Consider the following 12,592-nt stretch of genomic DNA (forward strand, 5'->3'; position numbering starts at 1 on the left):
TAGGACTGCTTCAAATGAGATTTGCCGTGACGTGGCGAAGCAGCTCAAGAAATTGCAATTTTTTGCCAAAAATCTCAAAAAAAAAAAAATTTTTATAATGCAGTTTGGAATATTTGATGCCTTAGTGCACACTGGTGCTGGCTCTTTGTTGTTTCTTTGTTGAATTGGTCGGTGGTTGACCTCCACCTTGCTATGCACCCCAATTTGGGATGTATTCCATCTGTATAGATTTTGGCGTTTGGTGACTGTTCACATTGGGTCATCAGGCTTTGTCCACAGGCTATATATATACTTCATGCAGCAATTGCTTGGACCTGTCCCGCCCACAGCCATGACTCAGTCATGGGTACGGGACTGCAATAGACCAGGTGAGTGCTGCTGAGAGCAGTTCTGCTATTTATATGTGAGGCCGCATGGCACATTTTATAAAAATATTTTAGTGTAGGACTGCTTCAAATGAGATTTGCCGTGACGTGGCGAAGCAGCTCAAGAAATTGCAATTTTTTGCCAAAAATCTCAAAAAAAAAAAAAAAAAATTTTTATAATGCAGTTTGGAATATTTGATGCCTTAGTGCACACTGGTGCTGGCTCTTTGTTGTTTCTTTGAAGGTAAAGATAAGTGTATATGAGAAGTTAAGACAAGGTACCTGTCCAATAATTGGCTACTGTATAGGTGCCATGCCAATCTTGTTAGTGAGCAGAGGACCTAATGGAGACACATTTGTGTACAGCCATTCGCTGTGGAAACAACATGCCATTGGATGGAGGAGATATATTGATGACATTTTTGTCATATGGCACGGTGATTCCTTATCCCTAGATACCTTTCACCAATATATCTCCTCCGCCCGTCCGGGTCTCACTTTTACAGTACACAGTGATCCTTTCCAGATTAACTTTCTGGACACCCTTGTCATTCTATCCCCTGAAGGGACTATCACGACTGATCTATACGTCAAACCCACCGACAAGAACAGCCTTCTGCTGTACTCCAGTTGCCACCCTCCACACATTAAAAAGTCATTGCCCATTTCACAGCATAAGAGAGTGGAAAGGATCGTTTCTGATCCTCAAACACAAGCAACAAGGTTTCGTGAGATGGGTGATAAATTCCTCTCACGAGGCTACCCTTCTTCCGTGGCAATCGCTCTACCCGTGCCCGCAATGATGATGTCATTTCACCACGGATGCATTGTGTCCAGACATACCACCCTTTTTCGCCACTTTTTAAGGAGGTCATTACAAGACATTGGCCATTACTACAGAAGGCTTACCCCTCTATAAAAGAGTTCGGGATGTTCCCTATCTTTTGTCACAAACGAGCGAGGAACCTGAGGGATAGTCTGATCCGAGCCGACATAGGGTCATCAATCTCACCACGACAGACTTTCTTGGGACCACCCAAAACAGGTAACTTCCCATGCTTACACTGTCTCCAATGCAATAATTTGACCAAGGGTAACAAGTTCACACATCCCCATACTGGAAAAAACTTCACTATCAGAGGGTATCACACCTGTGAGTCTTCCTATGTGATATACCTGATCAAGTGTCCCTGCGGTCTCGGGTATGTTGGGGAGACTACCCAACATATCCGAGATCGCATCAGTAAACACAAATCAACGATCAGATGTAAGCAACTTTTACTACCCATCCCCCATCATTTTGACACTTTTCATCATACAGTAGCTCAATTGAGGTTTCAGGTCATTGAGCATGTTCCACTATTACGTAGGGGTGGCGATAGGGTCCGTAGATTAAAAGAAAGAGAAGCATATTGGATTTTCACGTTGGGTACCCTGGAACCCCGAGGACTGAACCGAGAATATGAGGTCCATCTCTGACATGCTCAGGTCCTAGTTGTGGTCTCCGTAGACTCCTTTTAGATAAACCTCTTTTCCCATTTTTATGACTGTGATTTTTATGTCTCTGATTAGTTATGTAATTTATCAATATCACTTTACGAGAGTGATTTTGGATACAGATCTATGGTAATTGTAAGGTACCTGTTGTTTTGTGAATTCCTTACATTCTCATGTTTTCCAGGTTTAAATTCTTTCCTGTCATATGCCTACTAATTTATTTTTCTCCCCCTTTTTTAGGCTCTCTTCACTACGTGATTTCCACACATCACCGGTTCACCCCTGTGCTTTTAGTGGTCACATGTGAGGCACTCACTCCCTCACATCACGGAGGTCTGTATGCCACTTCTCACTGTATTTCACGTGACTCACAACACCTAATAGTCCTCTATGTAAACCTAGTGCTGCAGTACCAACCTTCACCACTACCGTTCCTATGCGCAGCAAGTCAGCTCCACCTGGAGCCGATCTCCTCATCACCACCTGCATTTAAGACGGCTCAGTTACACAGACCAACTCAGTAGCCAGCCACCATTCCCCCTGGACACAAGCCTGTATCATCTCATACACCAGGTATCAGTAAGAGCTTTTACTTTCATTTTTGTGACCGTTAATCTATGTTCTTTAACAGGTTCTCTTTATTCTCCATAGGTCTTTGACCTTTTTCCAAGTTACCACTTTTGAGCATAGCCCTGGCATAGGACACTGTTACCATATAGGCTGTTTCCCTTTTGAGGTATTGTTATGCTATTTATCAGTTTTGTCCATGGTCTGGTGATTTATCAGTACACCATTGCATTAACCTCTGTCTATTTATGTCACTAGTCTGCAGCATAGGTGTAATACCGACACTGTCATGACAATTTCACCTACTCCACTACTCCTTTAAGAAGGTCTCCTATACGACCTTATTTCACGGCTGCTCATAGATTGTGAGTAATATTAGTCATGTTGATGGAGGTTACTCACCTCATTGGATGTTATACAGTTTGTGGATTTTTTCTCATGAGATCTTTCTATTTTTAGAACATTTGGCATTGTGGGCTATATGTCTTATAGCTAATGTATTGGTGTCACAAGTTTCCAGAGACACATTACCTCCCGCACACCATTTCATGCTGTTTGACAGGTAGTGAATGGAGTATAACCAATTTTAGAGACACGTCTCTCTATTCACTGATGTGTTCATTCGAGAATTTCTCCATTAGGTCCTCTGCTCACTAACAAGATTGGCATGGCACCTATACAGTAGCCAATTATTGGACAGGTACCTTGTCTTAACTTCTCATATACACTTATCTTTACCTTCAGCCTGATCTCACCATCTTTTCCTTTCTCCTTCCCCCCCTTCCCCCCCCCCCCCTCCTTCTTCTACTCCTCTTCTCCGTTCATGCTTTACTCACTTACTTTATTTCGCTCTCTTTTTTTCTACAACCAGTCACGACATACGACTTTCTACCTCGGTGGAATACCACTACATGATTACCCCATAGACTATTGACTGGCTGATCCCGATTGTCTATTATTCAGTCACAGGTATTCACATATTACTTATTCACAGATCACAGGCAAGAATCACTGCATAGGTTTCCTTTGTTAATGATTCTTTCTTTCACCTAGCGCTCATACGCACCTGATAAGTTCCTCTTCATATGAGTGGTGACTCGTATTGCTCCCTCCCTCGAGTAGTATGCACATACTGATTTCTCTGCTTCATAGGTACGTCTACCTGTTAGTCTCTTCTGATACTTACATGATAAGTTTCCAGTTGGTAAACAATTACTTCGGATGTTGTTCTTTCTTCTTGGGTGTATACAGATGTTATTATCTTATATATATCTTTGACTCTGTACCTTACCATTGTAACGTATACTCCTTTTGTGTACAATGTATATAAATAACCGGAGCTGTGTCTCCTGGTAATTCTTCTCCTGTATTATGTATTAATTTCTGTTTTTTTATGTTCTCTTTCTATAGTCTGATTAATTCTCTTGATAAAGGTCAAGGTATGACCGAAACGTCGAGATAAGACTATTCACAATAAAAAACATCAAAAATACCCAGACATTGTTTCTTTTTTCTCTTGGCGTGCCGGGGATAATTTTGTATTTTTGGAGTATTGACTGTTTCCCTAGAGCACCCGCATTCATAGTGAGCCAGGTCTATACGAATTATCACTACCATTCCCGTCCACCAGAGGGAGCTCCAAAACACCACCCACACAGATGACATTCACAACAATGCCCCTTACCCAACCCCCTTAAAGGGAATCTGTCACCCTTTTGCATTTTTTTTGCTGGAAATATGAGCATACAGATGTATAAAGGAGAAATCACCCATAACTGTATGCCTCCTGGACGATAGGTTGTTTGGCAAAAATCATTTTTTATATCTTCTGGGTTATGGGGTGTGTGCTGCCAGGAAGATAAGCTGCCTCCAGTCTTCATTATGCAGGATTCCTTCTGTCCGTTTTCTCTTCAGAGTCGCCGTGATGTTAGGTGCACTGACGGAAATCCCACACCTGATCATTCTGTCTACCATCTTTTCCTAGCACTTTGAAGCAGCAGTGACCACCCGATGCCTGCGCACAGCAAAATAGAAGCCTGAGCCCATAGAAAGGCGAAACAGTGCAGGGAGGGATGGAAGGCAGAATGCCCAGGCGCAAGATTTCCTGCTGCGCACCTGACGTTACACGGACACCAGGATAGACAAGGGGAGGAGGAATCCTGTATAGTGAAGAATGGAGGCACCCCCAGGCACTTCCAGGCTGGCCAGATCATCTTTACCACCTGTGACGGTCTCCCAGGACTAAACTGTTGCCAAGTAAAAGAGGAGAAGGTAAAGAGACTACTGTTTGTGCCTGTTTCTTTCACTGCCCTGTCAGCCCTGCACCATATTATTCACACAACATCACCATAGACTTCCATCACACCATAGACTCTTACGAGCACCAACTGTTGCCCCGGGGCACCGCTCCACCTGTGGGGAGCAGGACCATCCAAGCTGCCATTCCACCAGCCCTGGAGGCCTCATACAGCAGCGGCGGCTTAATAGCCACAAACCACAGGTGGCGTCACGGATATAAACTTTAAATCACCCCCAATACTGAAGCCATATTAATTGACCCCACCAGGGTACGGAGTCGGGCCCCGCCACCACTGACGACCCCCCGGACTAGTCCGGCCCGGCACTGGGTGTCCCATAGCCCTGGGGTGGGCGAGTCAGAGGCAGGCTTATCTTCCAGACAGCACATGCCCATAGTCCAGAAGACAGATGATATAAAAGAGGACTTTTGGCAAATGAATCCTCACCCAGGAGGCATACAGGTATGTCTATTGGACCGCAAACCATGTTAGGGAAGGGGTCCCTGACTGCAAGTGGTCTTGGGCCTCCTCCTCCTTCTGCTGCTGTATTTCCTCCCTTTGGTTGCTTGCAATAAAGGGGTTCTTTTAAATAAGTTCTGACATGTGGGGGGAAGGGGCATGGGTCATGCATGGCCATGGAATAGTATTATGGGGCTTTTGGAAGTTCTATATACCACCCCTTTGTAGCTTCCACTGCAGCCCTCCCCTTCTCCCTGTAGGACTTTATAGGATGGTTCCAATAGGCTGTAATTAGTGTTGTGCCCTCCCTCTTTTGCAGTACCTGTTGACCGTACCTCCCACCCTCCCTCCCCTTTTGAATGTTTTTTACAATTTGGTTGACATGGTTTTTCTTTTGTTTAGACTGCAAGTCATAGCTGGTGGTATTGAGCAAAAAGATGGAGAGTACAGTTCCGGGGATGGACTTGTCCTCCTGGAGATAGGGGTGCATACCGTTCCGTAGTCCGGTGTTTACTGTTTTAAAAAAAGTTAAATGGTAAAGCTTTCATGGAGATGTAAAGCAAAATAAAGCTGTGGCCGACCCCATCCAACAAAACAATTCTGTCTCATGTCGTTCTTGAGGGCTCACCTATGGGAGGCGAGCAATTGGTAAAACGTATTTTGTATATCTGAAGTCTAATTTCTCCTTTATACCACCTATATGCCCATAGTAATAACTAAAAGAATGCAAAAGCTTGACAGATTCCCTTTAAACAGTTGCAAACGGAGACTAGCTCTTAGGCAAGAACATCGAATAAATAGACACCACATATTCTATACAAATAGAGACCCCAGACAAAGCCGACTAAGTGAAAGATGAAAACAAATACCGGTACTCATCTTTCCTCATTCCTGAAGACAATATCCGAATGGTGTTTCCTTCATAAGAATATTATTTTCTGCGGCGCTTCAGAGTTTACAGGCGTACAATGAAGAAGAGAGGGGAATAGTTAGATTATGAACCCCGAAGTCTTCGGCAACTTGGTTAGGAGAGCTTCCCTTTTTTCTAGGAGTTCCTAGGATTTGGGTATTATGCTGCATAATCTGTGTTGTTGCATTTGCAAAAATAGCCAGTAGATGTCTCCATGGAGCACTGAATCTTACCTTGAAAGACCGCCAATAAATATTACCCGGAATGTAGCACAAAAAATCAAAGGTTAACTTTATTTATCCTTTGGAGGTCAAGAAATCAGCCCAAACATTACTACATAGTAAAGAGTTCTTTTAAGTTTCTCTAGTCACAACAGTGTCAGAATGACAAGATGTATGGTGACTTCAGTAATCCATCCTCACCTGCCCGGATAAAATCTAATTTCTGCTTCTAATCTGTCATCTCCAATACATTCAAGCGTACACTGAAATGTTTTATATCACATTTAAAGCCCGTATTCATACAAAGGCTTCAAGGGAAACTTCATTTTTATCTTTAAAGAGACAGATCTAAGACATACTCTAAAGCTGTCTACATAGAAATTATATGTGGCGCCCCTGACCTGGTCAGGCACCACTGAGTACTGCACCCATGCTGGGGACAGTACAAAACAGGTAATCCAGAAGGCTGACCGAGGTGTGACTACACAGGCGCATAGTGATCAGGTCTCACACATGTACCTTTGGGAGGACCCCTGGGGATCCCAGGAGGGGGCGAGGCCTCCATCTCCACTCGAGGGGTGTGGTAGAGAGCCTGGTTGCTAGGTGGCGTAGGCAGGCACAAAGGGAAAAGAGGAAAGGGCAGTCTGAAGCAGAGTGTGGAGGAGTGAGGAGCATGGAAGTGGAGCTCAGACAGGAGCAGCAGTGCAGGTCCCACGAGTGAGCCGGTTTAGTGTGCAGCTCAGGGAGAGCAGAAGCAGACCCTGGAGCTGTTGCAGTCTAACAGCGTCCGCGCAGTGACTACTGACGGGGGAGAACGGTCACCTAGTGGTGCCGTCCGAAATCCACACAAGGCTACAGAGAGAGCAACGGAGTGGAGAGTAAGAGGACTGCTAGGGAGGTACCAGGCCCGCAGGGGTAACAGGTCCCAGTGCAGGGATAGATTCACCTTTCCCTTGCCAAACCTGCTTGAGGGGGCACTTTACACCCCCAAGACAACACCACAGAGTCCGCAGCCACGTAGCAAAGCGAGGGCCCATAGTTCACAGGAGGCAAGCAGCCGGAGTGACCTGGTCCAGGCTACAAGCAAACGGGCCGAAACGAGGGGAGCAGCAACTTCCCTGGGTGACCCCCATAGGGACTGCAAGTCGGGGTTACCACAAACAACAGAGGGCTAAGGAAGGCGAGTCAGTAGCCACCCTCACAAGTCAACCTGAAGGACACCCGGTTCCAGCCTGGTTCATCCCAGCTACGCCCGGGTTACTCACCTTGCCATCAACAGTGAGTAAAACCCCTGAAAGACATTCTGCTTGTGTTGAGTTATTCTGCGCCTTGTGGTTCCACACACCTACACAGGGCCCTGGGGCTTGCCTCACTCTCAGGAGGCTATTACAACTGACTGCACCCACCATCAGCCCCAGGCCTCCCTTAATCTGCAGTGGCGGTCTCCACTGACCGCAATTCTGAGAGTGGCGTCACGACAATCCTAAAAGAAGGTTTCCTACCTGTGACCAGACTGTTCCATCCACGTGGAGTCCCTGAAGGTAATGCACCGACACAACACTGGAGGGGCTTCACATATACCCCATACAAATAATGTAAATGTAATTGATGAGGAACTCACTTTTCATGACTGTTGAAGGCATAGCTACCTTCTAGCTAGAAAACAGCGTGGCAGTCTGTGAAACATAATATTCACAGTCTGGGTAGTGAATAGCACTAACTTGCAGTGTGGGTAACCTTATTTTTCCCTTCACTGTATTTGTATTTTTCTAAATGGTTTTGTTAATATGTTTGAATGTTTATGTGGAGGGAAAACCCTTTATAAAAAGAGATGGTATGCCCCTTTAAATATAACAGGCTGTAGTGGTTATGGAGTGTTTGCCCACTTAGGGATGGTAAATGCAGGCATACTTTGTAGTCCATTCTAGAGCTTTACTTACAGAAAGGCAACTAGCTTGATAGTTACAGAGACTTATAAAACCGCATAGACACCAGGATGCTGCATATTGGACTTTTCACTGCGGATACGATACCAGCCGTACAGTTAACTCTCTTACTCCACTATATTGTCAGCTGAAACATCTCTTTGCAAAGACTTATCTAAAGTTATGGTCACACAACTCCACAAGGTAAGCAACATCTCTTTTTTAATATAATTACTGATTTATCTGATAAAACCCTACTGCGCTTGAATTGTCTCCTAGTTTCTTCAGTCTTATATGTGTAACAATCTTGATGGTTTCTTCGGGTTGCTGCTTTACACGCAGCGATATCGTTAGCGATATTGCTGGTGAAAGCACCTGCCCCCGTCGTTTGTGCGTCACGGGCAAATCGCTGCCCGTGGCGCACAAAATCGTTAGGAGCCGTCACACGGACTTACAGTAATTGTCTAACGACGTCGCTGTGGCCGGCGAACCGCCTCCTTTCTAAGGGGGCGGTTTGTACGGCATCACAGCGGTGTCACTAAGCAGCCGCCCAATAGAAGCGAAGGGGCGGAGATGAGCGGCCGTAACATCCCACCCACCTCCTTCCTTCCTCATTGCCGGTGGCCGCAAGTAAGCTATAGTTCGTCGTTCCCGAGGTGTAACATATAGCGATGTGTGCTGCCTCGGGAACGACAAACAACCTGTGTCCTCAACAATCAACGATGTTTTGAAAATGAATGACGTGTCAATGATGGACGATTTGGTGAGCATTTTCCATCGCTAACAGCCGTTCGTTGGTGTCACACGCAACGACATCACTAACGATGCCGGATGTGAGTCACGGAATCCGTGACCCCGGCAACATATCGTTAGATATGTCGTTGCGTGTAACGGGGCCTTAAGTCTTTGGCTTTGTGATCTTTTTTCATTTCTATGGTAACGAATGTTACATAACATGAAAGCCTTATGTGTCTAATATACTGTATGTTTTCAAAATTTTGTTTGTGTTTGTTGCTTATGGCAGAGAAGGGAATAATTAGATTATGACACCCCAGAGACTTCGGCAACTAGGTTAGGAGAGCTTCCCTTTTTTCAAGGAGTTGCTAGGATTTGGGTATTATGCTGCATAATCTGTGTTGTTGCATTTGCAAAAATAGCCAGTAGATGTCTCCATGGAGCACTGAATCTTACCTTGAAAGGTACGCATGCGGGAAAACAAAATGGCGGAGTCTAATGCGAAATTCACTGCAACTGAGAGCAGAGGAGTAATAAAATTCTTGTCTCTGTATGGAAAGTCCGGAAAGGATATTCATGGTGATATGTCACAGACATTGGGGGAATCAATGCCCTTCATATTCCACAGTTAAGAACTGGGTTGCCAAATTTAAAATGGGCCACTTCAGTACCAATGATCAGGAACATCATGGACTACCAAGAGTGGTTGTTGTTCCGGAGATCGCTGATGCTATGCACAAGCTCATACTGGAGAATCGACGAATTTCATCTAAAGCAATAGCAGACATCATGGGGATTTCCCATGAATGTGTTTGTGTCATTATCCATGAACATTTGGACATGAGGAAGCTATCTGAAAAGTGGGTCCCCAAATGTTTGACAACAGATCAGAGAAGCATGCGAGTGAAAGCTTCCCGGTTCAACTTCTTGGATCGACTGGTCACTATGGATGGGACCTGGATTTATACGTATAACCCTGAAAAGAAGAAGCAGTCAGAAGAGTGGAGGCACAGTGGTTCTCCTTATCCAAAGACGTTCAGGTTGCAAAAATCAGCCACAAAGGTGATGGCGTCTGTGTTATGGGATAAGGAGGGCGTGCTGCTAGTGGATTATCTTCAAAAGGGTTACACCATCAATGCAAGGTATTACATTAAACTTTTGGACCAATTGAAGGCAGCTCTGAAGGCTAAAAGGCGCAAAAAGCTGTCCAAAGAATCTTGTTCCAGCAAGACAACGCCTCCGCTCACACTGCACAAGCAACCATGGTAAAACTGGCAGAGCTGGGCTTCCAGCTTGTTGACCACCTATCTTATTCACCAGATCTAGCTCCCTCTGAATATCATCTGTTTCCAAACCTGAATAAACACCTCAAGGGTACCAAATTTCACAATGTTTCTGATGCCATGGCTGCTACAGATGCCTGGTTTCAGGCACAAACGAAATCCTTCTTTTTGCTAGGCTTATAGAACTTAGAATACCAATGTAAGAAGTGTGTTGACATCAGTGGAGTGTATGTGCAATAAATGTAAAGTTTCGTCATCCTATTTTGTTTCTTTACGGGTAAAGCCAATGTCTTATCAGCAGCCACTCGTATGAGGCGACAAGTAGACTTAAGAAAGAGCTTTCACCAAATTTTTATGACGAATTGGACATTCAATTTTTATTTCACCTCTTCATTGCACAGATATTAAAAACCAAAGTATTTAACATTTGTTATGTGGGTCTTATTAGTTAGATTTTACTTGGGGCTTGTACTTCTCCCTGTATATGTGATGCCCTGGCCTATCACGTCCAAGTCCCGGGGCATTCCCCTACCTGTGGAGGGGTTAAACACCTAACTGCCCACACCATCGCCACTGGGTACTCCCAATCGCAGCGGTGGTACTCCCCGTTACCATGCACCACGGGTGGCGTCCCGAACTTTCCACACCATCCCCTGTACATAACCCCCCCTTGGTTTGGGGAGCTGTGTGACCCCCGGGTCCGGAGCCTTCTTGAGCCAATGCGGATTCGGATCCGAGCGGCCCAGCTGCTCGCGCGGGGGCGACACATATGACATTGCCGAATAATAAGCAGACAGCAAAACAGCAGGAAGAGAACATACTTCCACCATTGCTTAGTTTTCTCAGCTGGATAGATGGTATGACACAGCTCTGATCTTCTGGTCTAACCTTCTGCATGGTTATAAAATGCCGGAAGATTAGAACATAGATGACTTGCACCTTTCTGATAAGATCAATGTGGGCAGAGGTGCAGCACAGCTGAATTTAGGTGTGTCACATTACAAACCCATGACGCATCTATAAGGGATAAGCAGGTTACCATGCTAAACACCCCTCGTACCATATTTACCTAAATAAAGACGAGAACCACGACTTTATTGCAGGAATGGCCACAGTTTTATTTAACCGTTATATATATGTATACCAAAACTCATGGCTCAACATGCCACCCAATTGTTAAACTTAACCTTATACATATATACCCGTATAACCAAAACACCGATAGATCCGTCCGAGAGGCCAACCATCATTCCTAACCCCCCGGCTGTAACCTCCAACCGGCCCAGAGGACCACCTCGGCCGTGACCACCCGGCCCAAGGTGAGGGGTAACAACGTTCCATCGTTAATTACCCCTACCCAGAACCTGCGGGACCTTCGCCCACAAGTTCCCATCCAATCCGAAGCCACTCCCCTTGAGCGACTTCATACCAACAAACCGACTGTCGGTACTCCCAACCTCTCTGACGGACCTATCACCCCGCTGTGACAATAAACAAATTGGCAAATCAACCTTGTATTTTCTTTTCTTCTTTTTTCTTTTTTTTTTTTTACATATATATCAGGGCGGGCGGGTGGGACACAAACTTTACCTCCCTTTTGTCGCCGGAATCAGTACACCCCCTCTCTTATACCTCCCACAACACCCCCACCCCTTCCCTGCTCCCCTCCAATCCCCCTACAGCTCTCTTCTACCAATCCTATAAGCCCATATATCCTCTATCCCAAATAAACCACTTAACCCCTTCCTAACCTTGCACCCTCCCGATCGTCATGGGGTCCATTCACCCCTATGGGGCTCACTGCCCTTCTATCAGTTCTCCACCTCTCATAGCACTGTCAGCTTTACAGTGTTGCCCCTCTCCCACACTGTCTTTCTGGAGCAGAGGCAATAATCACACTGTCTGTTGTGCTAAGGACAGCTTTTAATTGCTCTGCAGTGAGAGCAGACCAAGTGTAATGCCTGAGTGTAGCCACAGACTCAGACTTGCTGTAAGGGGAGTCTAGAGTAAGGCTATGTGCGCACGTCGCGTAAAAACATGCAGTTACGCTGCGCTTTGTAGCGCAGCGTAACTGCATGCGTCCTGCCTCCCCTGCACAGTCTATGGAGATTGTGCAGGGGCCGTGCGCACGTGGCGTTTAAGAGCGCAGCGCTTCGGCTACTGCCGAAGCGCTGCGCAAAAAGAAGTGACATGTCACTTCTTTCCTGCGCTTTGCCGGCAGCCCCTGCTCTGTCTATGGCAGGAGCTGCAGGCAGAGCGCATGGAATCGGCGCTCACTACGGACATTTCTGCAGCGATCTAAAGCGCACATGTGCTCTTCAGATCGCTGCAGA

At 45.7% G+C, this 12,592-nt stretch overlaps 1 long non-coding RNA gene across 1 annotated transcript; it reads left to right on the forward strand.

Annotated features, from left to right (window-relative positions):
• The first annotated feature begins 1,199 nt into the window (after nucleotides 1-1,199).
• LOC142310114 (uncharacterized) lies at nucleotides 1,200-2,599 on the forward strand. Its single transcript, XR_012754086.1, has 3 exons — nucleotides 1,200-1,410; nucleotides 2,103-2,435; nucleotides 2,514-2,599. It is a non-coding gene; the product is annotated as an uncharacterized LOC142310114 (long non-coding RNA).
• The last annotated feature ends 9,993 nt before the right edge of the window (nucleotides 2,600-12,592 follow it).

The sequence above is a fragment of the Anomaloglossus baeobatrachus genome, chromosome 5 (assembly GCF_048569485.1).
Source record: "Anomaloglossus baeobatrachus isolate aAnoBae1 chromosome 5, aAnoBae1.hap1, whole genome shotgun sequence".
Classification (NCBI taxonomy): Eukaryota; Metazoa; Chordata; class Amphibia; order Anura; family Aromobatidae; genus Anomaloglossus; species Anomaloglossus baeobatrachus.